Genomic DNA, 24767 nt, shown 5'->3' on the forward strand with positions numbered 1-24767 from the left:
CGAGCACGCCGGCGCACGCACGCACCTGAGCGAGCACGCCGCCGCTGGGCACTGCGTGAAGGAAAATGAAAGGCGCATTACCGCACGGCACTACGGTACCTCCGATGACGAATGCGGAAGCATTTTTGCACTGTTGGATTTGGAAAAAGCAAAAGGCACCCCGGACTACTCCCCACCCGTGGACGTCTCCAGCCTGGACACTGCCTGGTGGCGTCTATACTTTCCGCAACGGAGCTCGGTTTCCGGGTTCCTCTGATTGGCCGCGACCCCCACGTGACCCGCGCTAGCACGCCCCCTTATCCACCGCTGCCGCTACAGCTCGCCGCTGTGTTGCAGCGCAGAGCGGCTTTGACGCTCGCTTCCTGCCACTCTGAGTCAAGAAACGCGCTGTTGGTAACACCACCCACTTCAATGACAGAGCTCTCTTGTTTAATAATATTGTCGCGTCATCTTAATATGCTGCTTATGCAGTTATCAGCTGTATTTGGCATAGACGCCTGAGTCAAGAAACGCTATTGTCGCGCCGCCACTCTGAGTCAAGAAACGCAGTCATCTTAATATGCTGCTTATGCAGTTATCAGCTGTATTTGGCATAGACGCCTGAGTCAAGAAACGCTATTGTCGCGCCGCCACTCTGAGTCAAGAAACGCACTCATCTTAATATGCTGCTTATGCAGTTATCAGCTAGCTGACTAAATGTAAATCTTATGCAACGCGAGTCAAGAAACGACCGCCTCAGCAGCATCACGCATCAACTGTAATGTGGAGTGGACTTAAACATATTTACAATTAGCATTTTATAAAGTAGAACTGTAATGTTTACTTTCTCAGTCAGCGCTAAGTGCAGCATCCCTCTGCCGCGCGCGCTGCAACACACAGGCGAGCGTCAACACACAGGCGAGCTGTAGCGGCAGCGGCAGCAGTGGATAAGGGGGCGTGCTAGCGCGGGTCACGTGGGGGTCGCGGCCAATCAGAGGAACCCGGAAACCGAGCTCCATTGCGGAAAGTATAGACGCTGCCTGGTGTCACATGGAGTGACCTTCCTAACCCCCTTGTTGTACATTCAATATTTCCAACCTTGTCAAGCCTGGTACCTATTAAACACCCTAAACCGCCTCATTCTCCTGTACCTTGTGTTCTGCTCTTGGGTTCAAACCTAGATGCCACCCTAACAGATCCGTAGTTATGCCCAGGACAGCCCGGGCATGGGCTCGCTGGTGCTGCTGCTGGCAGCTTCTAAATTACTTTGTTTATATGTTGCCTTGGAAAAAGACGTATATACATTTCGCTTTTTGAAATTTTACTCAAAATAGCGCGCTGGTGTTCGCTACAAAGCAATTGGCGGGCGGAGATTCGGAGTGCAGATGTTTACAAAAAAGTAATTATGCTTTGCTGCAGGATCAGGATGTGATTGGCTACATTATTTAACCTTATTACATGGCGTTTTCACATTCGCCGAAATGCTTGCTTGTGATTGGTCAACAGCCCCCCGACAGCGGTCATTATTTTTCAATAATGACCGCTGTTTTTTCAATAATGACCGCAGTGCGCAGCTGTTGGCAATCAAGCCCACATCAGTGCAGCAAATCAGACACACCTGCCGCGCTGCACTGACAGCGGAGTGTCAGCGGAGCCAGAACAGAGGCTGCTCGCGATAATAATAATCACTTTATTTGGGCTGACAGAGCCACAGAACAACTGCGATTTGTCAAATGAATTAGGTATATTGTTAGTAAGTTAGCCATGTAATAAGCGGGATAATGTATAGCGCTGCACTGAACAGAGGCTGCCCGCGATAATAATAATCACTTTATTTGGGCTGACAGAGCCACAGAACAACTGCGATTTGTCAAATGAATTAGGTATATTGTTAGTAAGTTAGCCATGTAATAAGCGGGATAATGTATAGCCTACTCGGTCATTGTCGCAAAATAATTGACCGACACGGAGTTTAAAATACCGAGGCGCCGCGCCGAGGTGTTTTAAACGTAGAGCCTACCCATAATCACCAGATTGTCACCAGGTGGCTGCAGCGACAACACACACACATACGCACACACACACACACACACACACACACACACACACACACACACACACACACACACACACACACACACACACACACACACACACACACACACACACACACACACACACACACACACAGCCTATATAATGATGCGCACATATATTATATACAATTTAAATAATTCCGAGCATAACATTTGGGTAGGCTTAGCCTACCCTTGCCTTCATTACCTGCCGCCTTGGTCTACACTACTATGGACTCAGAGTGTAGCACTCAAGTTCAACGCTCTTAGATGAACAATACCACTTACCCTTAAACTGCCAGAGTTGTACCCTTCCTGCTGACACTGTTGTTTTTATTGGATTCTATTATATGTTGTACCACTGTTGTACCACTGTATTTTTATTGGATTCTATTATATGTTGTACCACTGTATTGCACATCGTTGCGGGCAAGACCACCCGCATTTCATTGTATACCTGTATGCCGTGACAATTAAAACTCTTGACTTGACTTGACTTGACTTGTTGTACACTATTTGTACAGTAAGTTGCTTCTGATAAAAGTGTAGATGTAGATGTAAATAATGAAGAACCTACGTGGAAGTCTAATTCGGCCTTAAGCCTTGTGTTGTACAGACCTCTCTCTCTCTCTTTCTCTCTCTCTCTCCCACACTGGTACCGTTCCCTAACCAGGTCAGACTGATGGATATGAAACATGAGTTACTCACACCCAGCATTATGTTGTGCATTACAGGGTGTACAAGGAAACAAACAAACAACAAGAAAACGCTGTAGGCTTACATGGGTAAGTTGTACTGTATTTAGGGGCCCTGGTTCAGATTTACTAAAGGGGCCTAGGACCTACACTCATAAAAACACACACACTTTTGCATGTACACGCACACTCACACACACACACGCACGCACGCACGCACGCACATACATACATACATACATACATACATACATACATACATACATACATACATACATACATACATACATACATACATACATACAAACTCTCTTAGCACTCTCTCTCAACCATCTCTCTTTCAGTCTTGTGCTCACACGAACGGGGTCATGAAATGTGTATTGTACGTTGCAATCCAGCGGAGCGTGCTGTTTTGAAGACAAACATAGTTCTGGCTTCGGTGAAAACAGTTCTGGCTTCGGCGAACTTGAAAGCCTGGCGTTGTGTCAAACCGTGCCACATTCTCCCACAATCACGTTCACCCACTCTTTAAACTCCTGCCTCGCATGAACCATGCAATGTTCCAGCGAGCCGCGCACCGCAAGTCCCCCGTCCCCCCCCCCCCCGCGCCGACGGGACGTTACAACGGTTACGGTACTTCTGAGCAAATCATAATGGGGAGGCATGTACGTGTATATACCTGAGGTCAGTGGAGAGGGGGGAGAGGACAGGGACACTGGTGAGTTTCAGAGAACAAAACAGAAACAAACATGGGCAAGTCGGTGACCTCGAAATCACTGTTAAAACACGGTGTCCCCGTTTAGTAATTATCCCCGTCCACAGCTGAATTCAGGCAGGGAGAGAGAGAGAGAGAGAGAGAGAGAGAGAGAGAGAGAGATAGAGAGAGAGAGAGGGGGGGGGGGAGAGAGGGAGAGAGCAAGTGAGGGAGAGGGAGGGATGCCTGAGTACAAAGTAGGATGATGATGATGATGATGATGATGATGATGATGATGATGACGATGGCTGGAGGGAGGGAGTAAAAAGCGGAGAAGAAGATGGGACATGACACGGTGAAAATGAGAGCATGTGTGTGTGTTTGTGTTTGTGTGGTGGAGCTCACTGTTTGGTGTGAGTGAGCATGGGAAATGCGTGGGACTCCTTGACCATGACTGTGGATTGGCTCCAGGGGAATTTGTGCTGATGACTGACACACACACACACGCGCACACACACACACACACACACACACACACACACACACACACACACACACACACACACACACCACACACACACACACACACACACACACACCACACACACACACACACACACACACACACACACACACACACATTTAGAATATTTATTTATGTCCACATAAATACAATGTTTAAAGGACACAAATATTATCAGTGCAATTGGACATTGTGGGTTACTCTGTTACATTTGTGCCCAAATTGGCAATGGCAACCAAAGTTACACACACATAGGATGATGAACCTGACAATCAACACACAGCTCATGGGTACAGATAGCAGCGTCTTCTCCAAATTGTGCGGCTGCCAATAATAGCTGACACTGAGCGATATATTGCTAACTGTTTGGCTCTTCCCTTCGGAAGACTGGTCATCTGAAGGCATCTAACACCTTATGAACATGACCCAGGCTTCCAAATATGAAGACTAAAAGTTGAAGATACACACACACACACACACACACACACACGCACGCACGCACGCACGCACGCACACACACACACACACACACACACACACACACACTTAATTGGGGAAGGGCCTTGTCCTCTGTGTAGCACTTAATTTATGCCAGGCTGAGAGAGGGAGAGCAGCCCTTCATCTGCCCTGCTTACCTGGGATTTATTTTCATCTGCTTCTTCCTCAGTGTCTGTCAATGTTCTGTCCGTTGAAATGTTTACCGTTGGAGCGCACACGTTTCAATTGATCTTGTAATTCTAGAGTCATTTACTTGTGTTCATTATTGGTCAAGTAGGTGCCGTATAAATTCAACCACCAGAGGGCAAAATCTGGTCAGAAACCATAATAGAGGGTTCCACAAACTCATGCAAGCAGGCGCCCCAAACACACATACATGCACTGGCGCGCACACACACACACACACACGCACGCACGCACGCACGCACGCACGCACGCACTCACACACACACAACACACACACACACACACACACACCACACACACACACACACACACACACCACACACACACACACACACACACACACACACACACACACACAACAGATGCACAGTATCACACACAAACACACACACACGCTTACCATCATCCATTACATACATCAGCGCTATACTATGTCAGTGTTTACATTCTTAAGCCCAATATGGTACCATACATGACATAAATCGAGGCGCAGTGACATCACAGACTAACCAGTTTACACCACACATACAGCTCAATACACAGCAGTAGACAGAGGGTAGCTTATATATATCTATATATATTGTGATGAGCCTGGTGGTGTTCAGACTCGCCACGGTTCAAAAACAAACAAATTCGAATGTCCACACATAAGAGCAATATCAATCAATAAGAATATTTATTGATTATGGGCAGAATTCAGTTCGTTAGGCAAAGAGAATGGTCGTAATACAGTCCGATGGTCAAAACACAAAACTGGCTCTCGTACAAAAATAAGGGATTGTTCAATACTCAGAGTAGTCGTGCGGTCCAGGGTCAGTACCGTGTTAATTTTGTCAACGAAAATTATGACGAAAGATGTTCGTCAACGAAGGTTTTTTTCATGACGACAGCGAGACGTGACGTCACGTTATTGAAGACCATGTGACGCTAACGTGATTAAATAGTTAATAAATATCGTTGACCACAACTGAGGACACAAACATTTAATTTACAAAGACCAGGACGAAATTTCTCTTCTTGTATGTTGATATTGTTGACTAAAACAAGACGAGACAAAATAATTATAACTTTCCGAATAATTATTATGCCATCGTCCCGACAGAGCAGTGTGACAGGGAGCTCTGTTATTAGCATTAGCTGAAGAGCTATCTGAAAAGCTAGTTTTATCTTAACGTTACCTTGGCTAAAGTTGGGACTATTCATAATCCAGCTGCAGACCTAGAAGCAAAGTACAGCAAGTTGGCAAAGGAGTATTCCAAGGTAAATCACTTTTTCACCAGTAACGTTACATTCTTTGTCTTTCCATCTAGCTCGCGTTAACTGCTAGCTCACGCTAATGTGGCTAACTGATCGACCTCTCCCACACATGCACGCAATTAATGACATAATGCGGACAGCCATACCGGTGACAATGTTTAGCTTTTAGTGCCAAATGATAAGAGTCTGAGGCGGAGTCTCAAAAGAGAATGTTGAATATTTATTTTGCATTAAAAATCACAACAGAGCCTCTGCTACTACAGTAGCTAACCTAAACGGAGCCTTCTGGTAGCAAGTGCAACAACGTATAACGTCTGTGTGGAACCAATGTGCCAACAACCTTTCCGTGGGTGAACTCATTGAGCATAGTTGTCAATTAATGATACTAATACGAATCTATACAATCATTTGTTGTTGAATAAATACCATTACTTTCTAGTTATTACTAAAAAACAGTATAAATAAAACAGTAGCTGTAAAAAAGAAAAGAAAAAAAAGTTTTATAATTTATATAATATAATTTCTTTTTTCTTTTTTTTATGTATGCACTGGTATCGGATCAGTATAACCAGACCTAGACCACCTCTAACTCTAACCCCTAACGAGACCTAGACCACCTCTAACTCTAACCCCTAAGTTAGGGTTGTGACTTAGAGGTGGTCTAGGTCCGGATAGGGGTTAAGAGTTGGTCTAGCCCTTTACATCCATCTATCTAAATAATAATAATAAATTATAATGAATGCTTAACTACCCCTAAGTTACCCTAACCAGACCTAGACCACCTCTAACTCTAACCATTAACCAGACCTCTTCTATATGAATTGAAAATGGGGGACCCTGATGGAAACAAGACAAACGTCTTTCTCAGGTCTGCATCCCCTTAACAATTGTATGTATTGAGCCGTACTGTATTGTACCCATTCTGCAATCTGTTAAATAAAGTTTTCATTCATTCATTCATTCATTCCATGTGGCACTTTAACACTGACCTCAGAATGTGATTTTATATAATGTTTTTATGCAAGCAGATTGCAATCAGTGTGTACTACTACTAGCACTACTGTGTGTTCTGTTTACTTAGTTTACAGTATACTGTTGTTATAGAATAAACCGCTGCCAGACACAGCAGAAAGAGAGAGGACAGACATGACAGAGAGGACAGACACAGCAGAGAGAGGGGACAGACACAGCAGAGAGAGGACAGACATGGCAGAGAGAAAGGAAAGACACAGCAGACAGAAGACAGCAGAGTTCAGCGTCGTCTCTCTGGTCAGAAACAACGTCACCACATCCATAATGTTCTCTTTGATGCATACATTGGACCATGTCTACACCAACATATACTGTAGGAGCAACAATACATTGGACCATGTCTACACCAACATATACTGTAGGAGCAACAATACATTGGACCATGTCTACACCAACATATACTGTAGGAGCAACAATACATTGGACCATGTCTACACCAACATAATATACTGTAGGAGCAACAATACATTGGACCATGTCTACACCAACATATATACTTCCTGTGTATCACTTGTGCCGCCGACTCAGATTCCCCTAGGTTAAAAAATAAATACGCAATTTAAATCAGAAGATATTCCATGTTGACTATTTCTGACTTCTGACAAGTTTTTTTCCATTACCAAAAATTTACAAAAATGTCATCCGTTTTCGTCGACTAAATCTAGACTAAAACAAAAAAGACAAAATTGAGACAAAAACTGACTAAGACTAAAATGCTCAGACATTTAGTTGACTAAAACTGACTAAACGAAAAATAAATGAAGGTGACTAAATATGATGAAAACGAAAAAGGAGCACTTGACACATGACTAAGACTAAAACTAAAATGAAAATAGCTGCCAAAATTAACACTGTACACAAGGGGGTTTCTCAGCCAGTCTAGGGTCCAGTACACAATGAACACCTTCTTGCCTTCACCTCTCACCTCACAAAACTCAGAATATAACAATCTCTCTCTCTTAATACAACAACTCCAACCTCACCTCCACTCAACTTACCTCTGACTAACCTAGTCTATTTGTAGTGTGTGTGACTGGGGTGTGTGCACGTGATATGTGGGTGAACTAATGATGTACAGGTGTGTTCTATCAGTACAAATCAGCTACCTAATTGTTTCTACTCCTTCCGTGGCAATAATATCTCCCGTCCTTCACATATCCATGAGAGGGGGGGTGATATCTGCCACAATATATATATATATTATATTATTTTAATCGATTAAAATATTTAATCTGATTAATCGCATGATTGTCCATAGTTAACTCACGATTAATCGCAAATGAATCACTTTTTTTCTTTGTTTTCTAAATCTACCTTAAACGGATCTTTTTCAAGTTTTAATACTCTTATCAACATGAGAGTCAACAAATACTTGCTTTATGCAGCCATTTAAGACAAAAGGATGACCCTCATGCATTGCAAATTTGCATCAAATTCAAAACAGAGTGATGCACAAAATAACTTAAAAGAAAATAATTATTTAAAACAATGAATAAAGTGTGCATGAAATAATAGGGGAAAGAAAACGTTCGAAACTTGTTACATTCACCCACACATGGGCTGAGGACTCACCCCCCCTCTCTCTTTCTCTCTCTCTCTCTCTCTCTCTCTCACTCTCTCTCTCTCTCTCTCTCTCTCTCTCTCTCTCTCTCTCTCTCTCACACTCTCTCTCTCTCTCTCTCTCTCTCTCTCTCACACACACACACACACACACTCTCCCAGCTCTCTTTCTCTCTTGCCCCTTCCTCATCTTTCTCACCCCCCCTCTCTCTCTCTCTCTCTCTCTCTCTCTCTCTCTCTCTCTCTCTCTCTCTCTCTCTCTCTCTCTCTCTCTCTCTCTCTCTCTCTCTCTCTCTCTCTCTCTCTCTCTCTCACACACACACACACACACACACACACACACACACACACACACACACACACACACACACACACACACACACACACACACACACACACACACACACACACACACACACACACACACACACTTTGAGTCAGAAACAAACATAGTATAAATGAGAGTATCAATAATACACCTGAGTGAAGTAAAAAAAAAAAAAAAAGTAAAAGAATACTTAACGCGTTAACTTTGGCAGCGTTAACCGTTAATATATATACATATATATGGATCCCAGAATAAACCGCTTACATACACATGAATGATCTATGTTGACTGATTTGTACAACCTAAGGTGCAATCAGGGGTTAATATAATGGCATGTATGGAGAGGGAAATGTGACGTATTGGCCCCATAACTGGTCCTAAAAAATTTTTAATTAAACTTTTTCTCCTCCTGTTTTTCTGTATTTTCCTCCCATCCCAATTTTAGTCGTTATGCCAATTCCCCCCTCCCCTTCCTGGTCGTTGCACGCATGTGCCCCCCACTGGTCGGTCTAGGGAGCCCTGAAGTCTATCACATGCTTCCTCCGATACATAGGAGACAGCCAGCAGCCTCTTTTCACCTGGCAGCGAGGACTCTCATTGGTGAAGTGTAACGTGTGGGAGGTCACACTACCTTCACCATTTCCCTCCCTCGCTGTGCAGGCGCCCTGAACGACCTGTAGGAGTCGCTGTTTACAAGACCAGATTACCACCCACCGGCTTCCCTCCCACTGACACCGCCAATTGTGTCAGTATGACGGCCGGCCAAGCCGGAGGCACCGCTGACAGCCGGATTCGATACCAGTGTCTCTGCGGTGGTAGACAGACGCTTAGTCCGTTGTGCTACCCGGCCGCAACTGGTCTTAATACCCATAACTGGTCTTAATACCCATAACTGGTCTTAATACCCATAACTGGTCTTAATACACATTAATACAGACGAGTATAAACTCTCCCCTCCTCTATGTGGTGGCGGAGGGACACTGGTATGAGCAGAGGGACACTGGTATGAGCAGAGGGACACTGGTATGAGCGGAGGGACACTGGTATGAGCGGAGGGACACTGGTACGAGCAGAGGGACACTGGTACGAGCAGAGGGACACTGGTATGAGTGGAGGGACACTGGTATGAGTGGAGGGACACTGGTACGAGCAGAGGGACACTGGTACGAGCAGAGGGACACTGGTATGAGTGGAGGGACACTGGTATGAGTGGAGGGACACTGGTACGAGCAGAGGGACACTGGTACGAGCAGAGGGACACTGGTATGAGCGGCGGGACACTGGTATGAGTGGAGGAACACTGGTATGAGCAGAGGGACACTGGTATGAGTGGAGGGACACTGGTATGAGTGGAGGGACACTGGTATGAGCGGAGGGACACTGGTACGAGTGGAGGGACACTGGTATGAGCGGAGGGACACTGGTATGAGCGGAGGGACACTGGTATGAGCGGAGGGACACTGGTATGAGTGGAGGGACACTGGTATGAGCGGAGGGACACTGGTATGAGCGGAGGGACACTGGTATGAGCGGAGGGACACTGGTATGAGCAGAGGGACACTGGTATGAGCAGAGGGACACTGGTATGAGCAGAGGGACACTGGTATGAGCGGAGGGACACTGGTATGAGTGGAGGGACACTGGTATGAGCGGAGGGACACTGGTATGAGCAGAGGGACACTGGTATGAGCAGAGGGACACTGGTACGAGCGGAGGGACACTGGTACGAGCAGAGGGACACTGGTATGAGCGGAGGGACACTGGTATGAGCAGAGGGACACTGGTATGAGCAGAGGGACACTGGTATGACCGGAGGGACACTGGTATGAGCGGAGGGACACTGGTATGAGCGGAGGGACACTGGTATGAGCAGAGGGACACTGGTACGAGCGGAGGGACACTGGTATGAGCAGAGCTACTTTGAAGCCAAAACCCCGGAGATTCAGCATGACGCCGTCTTCACCAAAGATGGTTGTGCGGGCGAGGTGGTGGAGACATTGGGAGGTCTGAAAGATGGTTGTGCGGGCGAGGTGGTGGAGACATTGGGAGGTCTGAAAGATGGTTGTGCGGGTGAGGTGGTAGTAGGGATGGGTACCGAATTCTGTACTTTTAAAGATACCTACCGAAACACGTCGGTACTACCAGTACCGACGTGCCACCCAAGCCACCCAACTCCTCGTCCAATCAACAGTCATCTCCCGCCTCGACTACTGCAACGCACTGCTCGCTGGCCTCCCGGCCACTGCCACTAAGCCTCTTCAACTCATTCAGAACGCAGCGGCCCGCCTGATCTCAAACCTACCGAAGTCGGCCCATGTCACCCCACTTCTTAGGGACCTGCACTGGCTCCCCATTGCTGCACGAATCCGCTTCAAGGCCCTCGACCTAGCATACCGTGCGGCAAAGGGAACTGCTCCCGCCTACCTCCGGTCAATGGTCTCTAACTACACACCCTCAAGACCCCTACGCTCTGCATCTTCTGGCCACCTCAGACCTACTCCTATCCAAGCTCCGGGAGGGTCATCAAAGAGAAGTCGCCTATTCTCAGTCCTTGCCCCACAATGGTGGAATGAACTACCCACCCCAGTTAGGACAGCCGAAACACGTCCAATCTTTCGCCGTCGACTAAAGACGCACTTCTTCAACCATTATCTGAATAAAAAAAAAAAAAAAAAAAAAAAAATCTAACCCTAACTAACCATACTGTCATGCACTTACTGTCCTAATAAACTAACCTACACTGTAGCACTCAACACTTTGATGAACATTGTTACTCAGCTGATAGAGTTGTGCTCTTCCTGATGGCTTGTCGTACAGAACTTGTAAGTCGCTTTGGATAAAAGCGTCAGCTAAATGACTAAATGTAAATGTAAATGTATCAATTCACGTGAGATCCAACGGTGGCAATTTTCAGTTATTCATTTATTTATTTATTTAATTTACCGCAAAACTAAACCACACGTTGGTTCCGCTTGTGCAAACCAAGCGTTGGCACTTTGTGTGTGTGTGAATGAATGAATGAATGAATGACTTTATTTGACAATATAAAAAATAAACATGTGACAGAAAGCACAGTCAGGATATACTGCCAAGGATGAAACACAAAAAAGCTCAGAGCTTATTTCCATTGTGGTCCTTGTAGGGGGGTAGGGGAGTGTGATGCTTAGACATGCATCATACAAAACATGACATCACAACACATCACATATACCATTTAACATTTATATACATAACAGACTCATACAACATGCATGTGTGTGTGTGCGCGAGTGTGAGAGTGAAAGTGAGAGAGAGAGAGAGCGAGAGAGAGAGCATGTGTGTGTGTGTGTGCGAGCAAGCATGAGATTAAATTACTTACTAAGTGTAGTAATATATATATTATATTATATATATATATATATATATATATATATATATATATATATATATATTAAGGCTGTCAAATTTAACGCGATATTAACGCGTTAACTCCCGATTCTATTAATGCCACTAATTTTTTTAACTCAAGATTAACTAAACTTTACTAGACTTCACTCAGGTGTATTATTGATGCTCTCATTGATACTATGTTTGTTTCTGAAGTGTGTGTGTGTGTGTGTGTGTGTGTGTGTGTGTGTGTGTGTGTGTGTGTGTGTGTGTGTGTGTGTGTGTGTGTGTGTGTGTGTGTGTGTGTGTGTGTGTGTGTGTGAGATATAGAGAGAGAGGGGGGTGAGAGAGATGAGGAAGGGGCAAGAGAGAAAGAGAGCTGGGAGAGTGTGTGTGTGAGGGAGAGAGGGGGGTGTGTGATTAATCAGCCCTTGTGTGTGTGAATGTAACAAGTTCCTAACGTTTTCTTTCCCCTATTATTTCATGCACACTTTATTCATTGTTTTAAATTATTATTTTAAAGTTATTTTGTGCATCACTCTGTTTTGAATTTGATGCAAATTTGCAATGCATGAGGGTCATCCTTTTGTGTTAAATGGCTGCATAAAGCAAGCATTTGTTGACTCGCATGTTAATAAGAGTATTAAAACTTGGAACTTGAAAAAGATCTGTTTAAGGTAAAAAAATAAAAATAAAAATCGATTAATTTGCGATTAATCGCGAGTTAACTATGGACAATCATGCCATTAATCGAGTTAAATATTTTAATCGTTTGACAGCACTAATATATATATATATATACATATATATATATGTTGTTCTAAATAAATAATAATAACTTTATTTGTATAGCACCTTTCATACAGGGGATTGCAGTTCAAAGTGGTTTACATCAGTAAGATGTAAATAATAATAAAGTAATAATAATACATTATTTATTTCTTAAATATTAAGTTTGGATTTTTTTTTACAACTGAGGTAGGTAGATTACACTTTTAGAGACTAAAGTACTGAAAAAACGTACCGGTATCGATTCACAGGTACCGGTACCGTATCGGTTCAAATGTGAACGGTACCCATCCCTAGGTGGTGGAGACATTGGGAGGTTTGAAAGATGGTTGTGAGTGTGAGGTGGTAGAGACATTGGGAGGTCTGAAAGATGGTTGCGAGTGTGAGGTGGTAGAGACATTGGGAGGTCTGAAAGATGGTTGTGAGTGTGAGGTGGTAGAGACATTGGGAGGTCTGAAAGATGGTTGTTCAGGTCAGGTGGTGGAGACATTGGGAGGTCTGAAAGATGGTTGTGAGTGTGAGGTGGTAGAGACATTGGGAGGTCTGAAAGATGGTTGTGCGGGTCAGGTGGTGGAGACATTGGGAGGTCTGAAAGATGGTTGTGCGGGTCAGGTGGTGGAGACATTGGGAGGTCTGAAATATGGTTGTTCAGGTCAGGTGGTGGAGACATTGGGAGGTCTGAAAGATGGTTGTGAGTGTGAGGTGGTAGAGACATTGGGAGGTCTGAAAGATGGTTGTGCGGGTCAGGTGGTGGAGACATTGGGAGGTCTGAAAGATGGTTGTGCGGGTCAGGTGGTGGAGACATTGGGAGGTCTGAAAGATGGTTGTTCAGGTCAGGTGGTGGAGACATTGGGAGGTCTGAAAGATGGTTGTGAGTGTGAGGTGGTAGAGACATTGGGAGGTCTGAAAGATGGTTGTGAGTGTGAGGTGGTAGAGACATTGGGAGTTCTGAAAGATGGTTGTGTGGGTCAGGTGGTGGAGACATTGGGAGGTCTGAAAGATGGTTGTGCGGGTCAGGTGGTGGAGACATTGGGAGGTCTGAAAGATGGTTGTGCGGGTCAGGTGGTGGAGACATTGGGAGGTCTGAAAGATGGTTGTGCGGGTCAGGTGGCGGAGACATTGGGAGGTCTGAAAGATGGTTGTGCGGGTCAGGTGGCGGAGACATTGGGAGGTCTGATTGGCGAGGTGGTGGAGACATTGGGAGGTCTGATTGGCGAGGTGGTGGAGACATTGGGAGGTCTGATTGGCCTTACAGAACAGCCTGCGGCAGCTGATGTAGGCTACTGGATTGTAAATCCTGGTCTCGACTGGGCAGGAATGCAAGGGTGGCAGCCAACTCTGCCAATATCCTCACACTGATGTTTATGTGGCACATTCACCACCGCTCATCCATGCAGACTTGTCCACATGCAGCCGGATATGTGGCAACGGTACATCTGTGCACATATGTCAGGCGTAGATGTATTGGTCAGCTGTTGGAAGGGCATACGCTGAGGGCTGAAACGGGAGCGCTTGTGACGTGCGTCGCGACTGCATACGTGTGCACTTTTATATGACTTTAATTACAGACCGTGGGCACAGACAGAGTTGTTTATTCTGCTGCTTAGTACACACTGAGCCATCACACACACGTACATATGCACATACACACACACCAGCAATGCATGTACACAGGGCACACAGGCACAGTGCGGGCATGGGCATTCACATAAAGTAGGCACACATGCCTACACACATGTCCGATTTTCTGATGCTGCTCATTTATCTGATAATAATTACGTGTGCCCCCCTCTTGGTAATCATGGTTATGTGTGTATTAAATTGATTACATTACATTACATTTATTCTCACTGCTGCACTGTGCATTAAAACAAAATTAAGTTGGCATCTAAGCAGAGTGCAAAGGAGCAGTATAGTTCAGTACAACATGTGATACAGTACAACAAGTATAGCATAGTAAATATGTAAGGGATAATGTATAGCTACGAGGTCATTGTCGCAAAATAATTGAGAGTATAGCTATACATTATTCCGCTTATTACATGGCAACTTACTAACAATATACCTAATTCATTTTACACCATCGACAAGACGAGATCAAATGCAGACACAGTTGTTCTGTGGCTCTGTCAGCCCAAATAAAGTGATTATTATTATCGCCGGCAGCCGGCAGGTGTGTCTGATTGCACTGATGCAGTGTGTGTCAGTGGGCTTGATTGCTCCAGCTGCGAAAAGCAATAATCACCGGTGATTATTGCGCGTTGCCCATGGCAGCGGTCAGTTATCGAAAAAGAATTCACAGCTGTCAGGGGCTATTGACCAATCACAATCAAGCATTTCGGCGAATGTGAAAACGCCATGTAATAAGCTAAACTAATGTATGTACATTATTATAATATACAGTACAAGTAAGAATACACTATGGTAATAAACCAGTCTAGCCGGTGGTTTACCTAATGTGATTAGATATGGATACAGATATAGATGAATGTACATACAGTGTATGTTATTGTAAATGGTAAATGGACTGCATTTATATAGCACATTTTTGTCTTCTGACTCGCCAAAGTGTTTTACACAACTTATGCCTCACATTCACCCACACACCAACGGTGAAGGTGCTAACCAGCTTGTCAGGAGCAGTTTAGGGGTTAAGTGTCTTGCTCGGGGGCACATTGACATGAAGTCAGGAGGAGCCGGAATCGAACTGGGAACCTTCAGATTGGTAACCAACCGCTCTACCTCCTGAGCCACTGCGGTACATTGTTATTATACAGTCTATAATGAAAGTTGGTATGAGTACAGTATAAGACAGTTCTCGTCATTTGTAGGAAGTAGATAAGCATGGATTGAGTATAGGCAACCGAGTCTTCAGTATAGGCAACCGAGTCTTCAGTATAGGCAACTGAGTCTTCAGTATAGGCAACAGAGTCTTCAGTATAAGCAACATAATCTTCAGTATAGGCAACAGAGTCTTCAGTATAGGCAACATAATATTCAGTATAGGCAACATAATCTTCAATTTAGGCAACATAATCTTCAGTATAGGCAACATAATCTTCAGTATAGGCCACATAATATTCAGTATAGGCAACATAATCTTCAATTTAGGCAACATAATCTTCAGTATAGGCAACATAATCTTCAATATAGGCAACATAGTCTTCAGTATAGGCAACATAATATTCAGTATAGGCCACATAATCTTCAGTATAGGCAACATAATCTTCAGTATAGGCAACATAATCTTCAGTATAGGCAACATAATCTTCAGTATAGGCAACAGAGTCATCAGTATAGGCCACATAATCTTCAGTTTAGGCAACAAAGTCTTCAGTTTAGGCAACCAAGTCTTCAGTTTAGGCAACATAATCTTCAATTTAGGCAACATAATCTTCAGTATAGGCAACATAATCTTCAGTTTAGGCAACATAATATTCAGTAGAGGCCACATAATCTTCAGTATAGGCAACATAATCTTCAGTATAAGCAACATAATCTTCAGTATAAACAACATAATCTTCAGTATAGGCAACATAATCTTCAGTTTAGACAACATAATCTTCAGTATAGGCAACATAATCTTCAGTTTAGACAACATCATTTTCAGTATAGGCAACATAATCTTCAATTTAGGCAACATAATATTCAATTTAGGCAACATAATCTTCAGTATAGGCAACATAATCTTCAGTATAGGCAACATAATCTTCAGTATAGGCAACATAATATTCAGTATAGGCAACATAATATTCAGTATAGGCAACATAATCTTCAGTTTAGGCAACATAGTCTTCAGTATAGGCAACATAATCTTCAGTATAGGCAACATAATCTTCAGTATAGGCAACATAATCTTCAGTATAGGCAACCGAGTCTTCAGTATAGGCAACATAATCTTCAGTATAGGCAACATAATCTTCAGTTTAGGCAACAGAGTCTTCAGTATAGGCAACATAATCTTCAATATAGGCAACATAGTCTTCAGTATAGGCAACATAATATTCAGTATAGGCCACATAATCTTCAGTATAGGCAACATAATCTTCAGTATAGGCAACATAATCTTCAGTATAGGCAACATAATCTTCAGTATAGGCAACAGAGTCATCAGTATAGGCCACATAATCTTCAGTTTAGGCAACAAAGTCTTCAGTTTAGGCAACCAAGTCTTCAGTTTAGGCAACATAATCTTCAATTTAGGCAACATAATCTTCAGTATAGGCAACATAATCTTCAGTTTAGGCAACATAATATTCAGTAGAGGCCACATAATCTTCAGTATAGGCAACATAATCTTCAGTATAAGCAACATAATCTTCAGTATAAACAACATAATCTTCAGTATAGGCAACATAATCTTCAGTTTAGACAACATAATCTTCAGTATAGGCAACATAATCTTCAGTTTAGACAACATCATTTTCAGTATAGGCAACATAATCTTCAATTTAGGCAACATAATATTCAATTTAGGCAACATAATCTTCAGTATAGGCAACATAATCTTCAGTATAGGCAACATAATCTTCAGTATAGGCAACATAATATTCAGTATAGGCAACATAATATTCAGTATAGGCAACATAATCTTCAGTTTAGGCAACATAGTCTTCAGTATAGGCAACATAATCTTCAGTATAGGCAACATAATCTTCAGTATAGGCAACATAATCTTCAGTATAGGCAACCGAGTCTTCAGTATAGGCAACATAATCTTCAGTATAGGCAACATAATCTTCAGTTTAGGCAACAGAGTCTTCAGTATAGGCAACAGAGTCTTCAGTATAAGCAACATAATCTTCAGTATAGGCAACATAATCTTCAGTATAGGCAACCGAGTCTTCAGTTTAGGCAACATAATATTCAGTATAGGCAACATAATCTTCAGTATAGGCAACATAATCTTCAGTATAGGCAACATAATATTCAGTATAGGCAACATAATCTTCCATTTAGGCAACATAATCTTCAGTATAGGCAACATAATATTCAGTATAGGCAACATAATCTTCAGTATAGGCAACAGAGTCTTCAGTATAGGCAACATAATATTCAGTATAGGCCACATAATCTTCAGTATAGGCAACAGAGTCTTCAGTATAGGCAACATAATATTCAGTATAGGCCACATAATCTTCAGTATAGGCAACATAATCTTCAGTATAGGCAACATAATTTTCAGTATAGGCAACATAATCTTCAGTATAGGCAACAGAGTCATCAGTATAGGCAACATAATATTCAGTATAGGCCACATAATCTTCAGTATAGGCAACAGAGTCGTCAGTATAGGCAACATAATATTCAGTATAGGCCACATAATCTTCAGTTTAGGCAACAAAGTCTTCAGTTTAGGCAACCGAGTCTTCAGTTTAGGCAACATAATCTTCAATTTAGGCAACATAATCTTCAGTATAGGCAACATAATCTTCAGTTTAGGCAACAGAGTCTTCAGTATAAGCAACATAATATTCAGTAGAGGCCACATAATCTTCAGTATAGGCAACATAATCTTCAGTATAGGCAACATAATCTTCAGTATAGGCAACATCATCTTCAGTATAGGCAACATAATCTTCAATTTAGGCAACATAATCTTCAGTATAGGCAACAGAGTCTTCAGTTTAGGCAACATAATCTTCAGTTTAGGCAACAGAGTCTTCAGTATAAGCAACATAATATTCAGTAGAGGCCACATAATCTTCAGTATAGGCAACATAATCTTCAGTATAGGCAACATAATCTTCAGTATAGGCAACATAATCTTCAGTATAGGCAACATAATCTTCAATTTAGGCAACATAATCTTCAGTATAGGCAACATAGTCTTCAGTTTAGGCAACATAATCTTCAATTTAGGCAACAGAGTCTTCAGTTTAGGCAACAGAATCTTCAGTATAGGCAACATAATATTCAGTATAGGCAACATAATATTCAGTATATGCAACATAATATTCAGTATAGGCAACATAATCTTCAATTTAGGCAACATAGTCTTCAGTATAGGCAACATAATCTTCAGTATAGGCAACATAATCTTCAGTATAGGCAACATAATCTTCGGTATAGGCAACATAATATTCAGTATAGGCAACATAACCTTCAGTTTAGGCAACATAGTCTTCAGTATAGGCAACATAATCTTCAGTATAGGCAACATAATCTTCAGTTTAGGCAACAGAATCTTCAGTATAGGCAACATAATCTTCAATTTAGGCAACATAGTCTTCAGTTTAGGCAACATAATCTTCAGTATAGGCAACATAATATTCAGTATAGGCAACATAATATTCAGTATAGGCAACATAATCTTCAGTATAGGCAAAATAATATTCAGTATAGCCAACAGAGTCTTTAGTATAGGCAACAGAGTCTTCAGTATAAGAAACATAATATTCAGTATAGGCAACATAATCTTCAATTTAGGCAACATAATCTTCAATTTAGGCAACATAATCTTCAGTATAGGCAACATAATCTTCAGTATAGGCAACATAATCTTCAGTATAGGCAACATAATATTCAGTATATTGCAACATAATATTCAGTATAGGCAACATAATCTTCAATTTAGGCAACATAGTCTTCAGTATAGGCAACATAATCTTCAGTATAGGCAACATAATCTTCAGTATAGGCAACATAATCTTCGGTATAGGCAACATAATATTCAGTATAGGCAACAAAACCTTCAGTTTAGGCAACATAGTCTTCAGTATAGGCAACATAATCTTCAGTATAGGCAACATAATCTTCAGTTTAGGCAACAGAATCTTCAGTATAGGCAACATAATCTTCAATTTAGGCAACAGAGTCTTCAGTTTAGATAACATAATCTTCAGTATAGGCAACATAATATTCAGTATAGGCAACATAATATTCAGTATAGGCAACATAATCTTCAGTATAGGCAACATAATATTCAGTATAGGCAACAGAGTCTTCAGTATAAGAAACATAATATTCAGTATACGCAACATAATCTTCAGTATAGGCAACATAATCTTCAGTATAGGCAACATAATCTTCAATTTAGGCAACATAATCTTCAATTTAGGCAACATAATCTTCAATTTAGGCAACATAATCTTCAGTATAGGCAACATAATCTTCAATTTAGGCAACATAATCTTCAGTATAGGCAACAGAGTCTTCAGTATAAGCAACATAATATTCAGTAGAGGCCACATAATCTTCAGTATAGGCAACATAATCTTCAGTATAGGCAACATAATCTTCAGTATAGGCAACATAATCTTCAATTTAGGCAACATAATCTTCAGTATAGGCAACAGAGTCTTCAGTTTAGGCAACACAATCTTCAGTTTAGGCAAGAGAGTCTCCAGTATAAGCAACATACTATTCAGTTTATCCAACATCATCTTCAGTTTAGGCAACATAATCTTCAGTATAGGCAACATAGTCTTCAGTTTAGGCAACAGAGTCTTCAGTATAAAGAACATAATCTTCAGTATAGGCAACATAATCTTCAATTTAGACAACATAATCTTCAGTATAGAAACATAATCTTCAGTATAGGCAACATAATCTTCAGTATAGGCAACATAATCTTCAGTATAGGCAACATCATTTTCAGTATAGGCAACATAATCTTCAATTTAGGCAACATAATCTTCAATTTAGGCAACATAATCTTCAGTATAGGCAACATAATCTTCAGTATAGGCAACATAATCTTCAGTATAGGCAACATAATCTTCAGTATAGGCAACATAATCTTCAGTTTAGGCAACATAGTCTTCAGTATAGGCAACATAATCTTCAGTATAGGCAACATAATCTTCAATTTAGGCAACAGAATCTTCAGTATAGGCAACATAATCTTCAATTTAGGCAACAAAGTCTTCAGTTTAGGCAACATAATCTTCAGTATAGGAAACATAATCTTCAGTATAGGCAACATAATCTTCAATATAGGCAACATAATATTCAGTATAGCCAACAGAGTCTTTAGTATAGGCAACAGAGTCTTCAGTATAAGAAACATAATCTTCAGTATAGGAAACATAATCTTCAGTATAGGCAACATAATCTTCAATATAGGCAACATAATATTCAGTATAGCCAACAGAGTCTTTAGTATAGGCAACAGAGTCTTCAGTATAAGAAACATAATATTCAGTATAAGCAACATAATCTTCAGTATAGGCAACATAATCTTCAGTATAGGCAACATAATCTTCAATTTAGGCAACATAATCTTCAATTTAGGCAACATAATCTTCAGTATAGGCAACATAATCTTCAATTTAGGAGACATAATCTTCAGTATAGGCAACAGAGTCTTCAGTATAAGCAACACAATCTTCAGTATAGGCAACATAATCTTCAATTTAGGCAACATAATCTTCAGTATAGGCAACATAATATTCAGTATAGGCAACATAATCTTCAGTATAGGCAACATAATCTTCAATATAGGCAACATAATATTCAGTATAGCCAACAGAGTCTTTAGTATAGGTGTAACTGAGGGGTTACAAAACCCTGACTGTATTAAAGATTGTGATAGATTAAACCACTGCTAGGTATGTACTTTAATTACTGGCCAGACAGTACATCGAATAGATATGGTGGACACTCATAATAACACGGCATTGACAAAGAAATAGTATTTGAGGGTATTTTATTATTATGCAACATTAGGTTACAGAATGAGAATTAGGGTCGCGCTTGTATGGCGAAGAATATGCATAAAGTCAGTCAGTAGCATGAGTCACTGGGAATAGCAGGATTCCTACTATGGGTACTAAGCTGACGCCACCTGGCGTATAATAGCAATTATAGAAGGTAACGCTGGTACCGCCTGGAGACACTGGGTTCCTCTCAGAGTTGTAAGGTCTAGAGGATAGAGGAATGTTCGGATACTCAGTCTGATTCAATGAAGAATAAGGGGGTTCACGTACAGAAGCCAGTCCTTGTAAATCCAACGATCAGCAACAAAAGCAATAACTGTAATCCAATGCTCGATAGCAAACGATGATAGCTAGCCAGCCTCTGTCCATGAGGCCAGCCCGAATGTAAATCCTCACGAGGTTAAATCCCAAACGACAGTGGGAATCAACGATGCTCTTCTCCGGGTAACACGTTCCACAATCAATATAATCCAACCAGTAATGGTTCTGCAATCGCCGCCGCTGGTTCTCCTGTGCACATGTCCAGCAGGTTCTCCGACTAGGCCTCCTCGGGTACTGGCACCAATGTATTTAGTCCACGCACCCTGGCTAAGGTCCACTAGCTAACACGAACGAACCGCTGGGTAATGCTACACACGAACAAACTGTGTTGGCACGATATACAATAAATGAACGACTATTTACTTCACATTAAATTAGGTCGAACTTGACGTTACTGCATTAAGCTCTGACACTTTACTATTCAATTCGCACATGGTTCTCAACGCTCTGTTAGACGCACTGCTGCTCACTTCACTACACGTTGACTCGGGATGAACTGTCACACTGCTGCTGTGCGCACCTGCGCCAGCATATATACTTAAGTGGTTATCTAGTCCCAAAACCAACCACTTGCCCGGAATCAATGCGCTGCCAAGGGCATGTCCTGACTAGCCCAGACTCGCCCTTGAAACCTGTCTGAGTGCGAGACTGCCTGGCGCCGTCGTCAGGGGGCATTATCCATAAGGAAAGCGAAATTACTATGATTCGAACGCAGGCTTAAAGGGATATACCGTGTATATATAAATAATATACAATGTATATAAAACAATAAATGTAGATTCTCAGATTTAATCTGGCCCTTCACAACAATAGGCAACAGAGTCTTCAGTATAAGAAACATACTATTCAGTATAGGCAACATAATCTTCAGTATAGGCAACATAATCTTCAATTTAGGCAACATAATCTTCAATTTAGGCAACATAATCTTCAGTATAGGCAACATAATCTTCAATTTAGGAGACATAATCTTCAGTATAGGCAACAGAGTCTTCAGTATAAGCAACACAATCTTCAGTATAGGCAACATAATCTTCAATTTAGGCAACATAATCTTCAGTATAGGCAACATAATATTCAGTATAGGCAACATAATCTTCAGTATAGGCAACATAATCTTCAATATAGGCAACATAATATTCAGTATAGCCAACAGAGTCTTTAGTATAGGTGTAACTGAGGGGTTACAAAACCCTGACTGTATTAAAGATTGTGATAGATTAAACCACTGCTAGGTATGTACTTTAATTACTGGCCAGACAGTACATCGAATAGATATGGTGGACACTCATAATAACACGGCATTGACAAAGAAATAGTATTTGAGGGTATTTTATTATTATGCAACATTAGGTTACAGAATGAGAATTAGGGTCGCGCTTGTATGGCGAAGAATATGCATAAAGTCAGTCAGTAGCATGAGTCACTGGGAATAGCAGGATTCCTACTATGGGTACTAAGCTGACGCCACCTGGCGTATAATAGCAATTATAGAAGGTAACGCTGGTACCGCCTGGAGACACTGGGTTCCTCTCAGAGTTGTAAGGTCTAGAGGATAGAGGAATGTTCGGATACTCAGTCTGATTCAATGAAGAATAAGGGGGTTCACGTACAGAAGCCAGTCCTTGTAAATCCAACGATCAGCAACAAAAGCAATAACTGTAATCCAATGCTCGATAGCAAACGATGATAGCTAGCCAGCCTCTGTCCATGAGGCCAGCCCGAATGTAAATCCTCACGAGGTTAAATCCCAAACGACAGTGGGAATCAACGATGCTCTTCTCCGGGTAACACGTTCCACAATCAATATAATCCAACCAGTAATGGTTCTGCAATCGCCGCCGCTGGTTCTCCTGTGCACATGTCCAGCAGGTTCTCCGACTAGGCCTCCTCGGGTACTGGCACCAATGTATTTAGTCCACGCACCCTGGCTAAGGTCCACTAGCTAACACGAACGAACCGCTAGGTAATGCTACACACGAACAAACTGTGTTGGCACGATATACAATAAATGAACGACTATTTACTTCACATTAAATTAGGTCGAACTTGACGTTACTGCATTAAGCTCTGACACTTTACTATTCAATTCGCACATGGTTCTCAACGCTCTGTTAGACGCACTGCTGCTCACTTCACTACACGTTGACTCGGGATGAACTGTCACACTGCTGCTGTGCGCACCTGCGCCAGCATATATACTTAAGTGGTTATCTAGTCCCAAAACCAACCACTTGCCCGGAATCAATGCGCTGCCAAGGGCATGTCCTGACTAGCCCAGACTCGCCCTTGAAACCTGTCTGAGTGTGAGACTGCCTGGCGCCGTCGTCAGGGGGCATTATCCATAAGGAAAGCGAAATTACTATGATTCGAACGCAGGCTTAAAGGGATATACCGTGTATATATAAATAATATACAATGTATATAAAACTATAAATGTAGATTCTCAGCTTTAATCTGGCCCTTCACAACAGCCGCCTCCTAATTAGTCCGCACCTAATTAGTTAAGGGAGACAGATTAATAGTCCAGTCAACTGATCAATATCTGTTGTGGGGAGTGGGTCAATCTACAAAGTCAGTGGGTCATGGTCGTCATCAGGGGGGTCAGGGAGCTCTGGCAACTCTATCAGCTTCGCCAAGGGCCGGGTGTAAGTCCGCCCTTGGACAATAACTTCTGCCGCTCTGACCTTCCCGTGGGCACCAGTGATCACATTGCTTACGCGGCCAGCCGGCCACATAACTCGGGGTAGTGACTGGTCTATGATCATAACGACTGTGTCCACTTTTAAGTTGTCCCTGTCCTT

This window comes from Notolepis coatsorum, assembly GCF_963971535.1.
Source record: "Notolepis coatsorum genome assembly, chromosome: 16".
In the NCBI taxonomy this organism is placed as follows: domain Eukaryota; kingdom Metazoa; phylum Chordata; class Actinopteri; order Aulopiformes; family Paralepididae; genus Notolepis; species Notolepis coatsorum.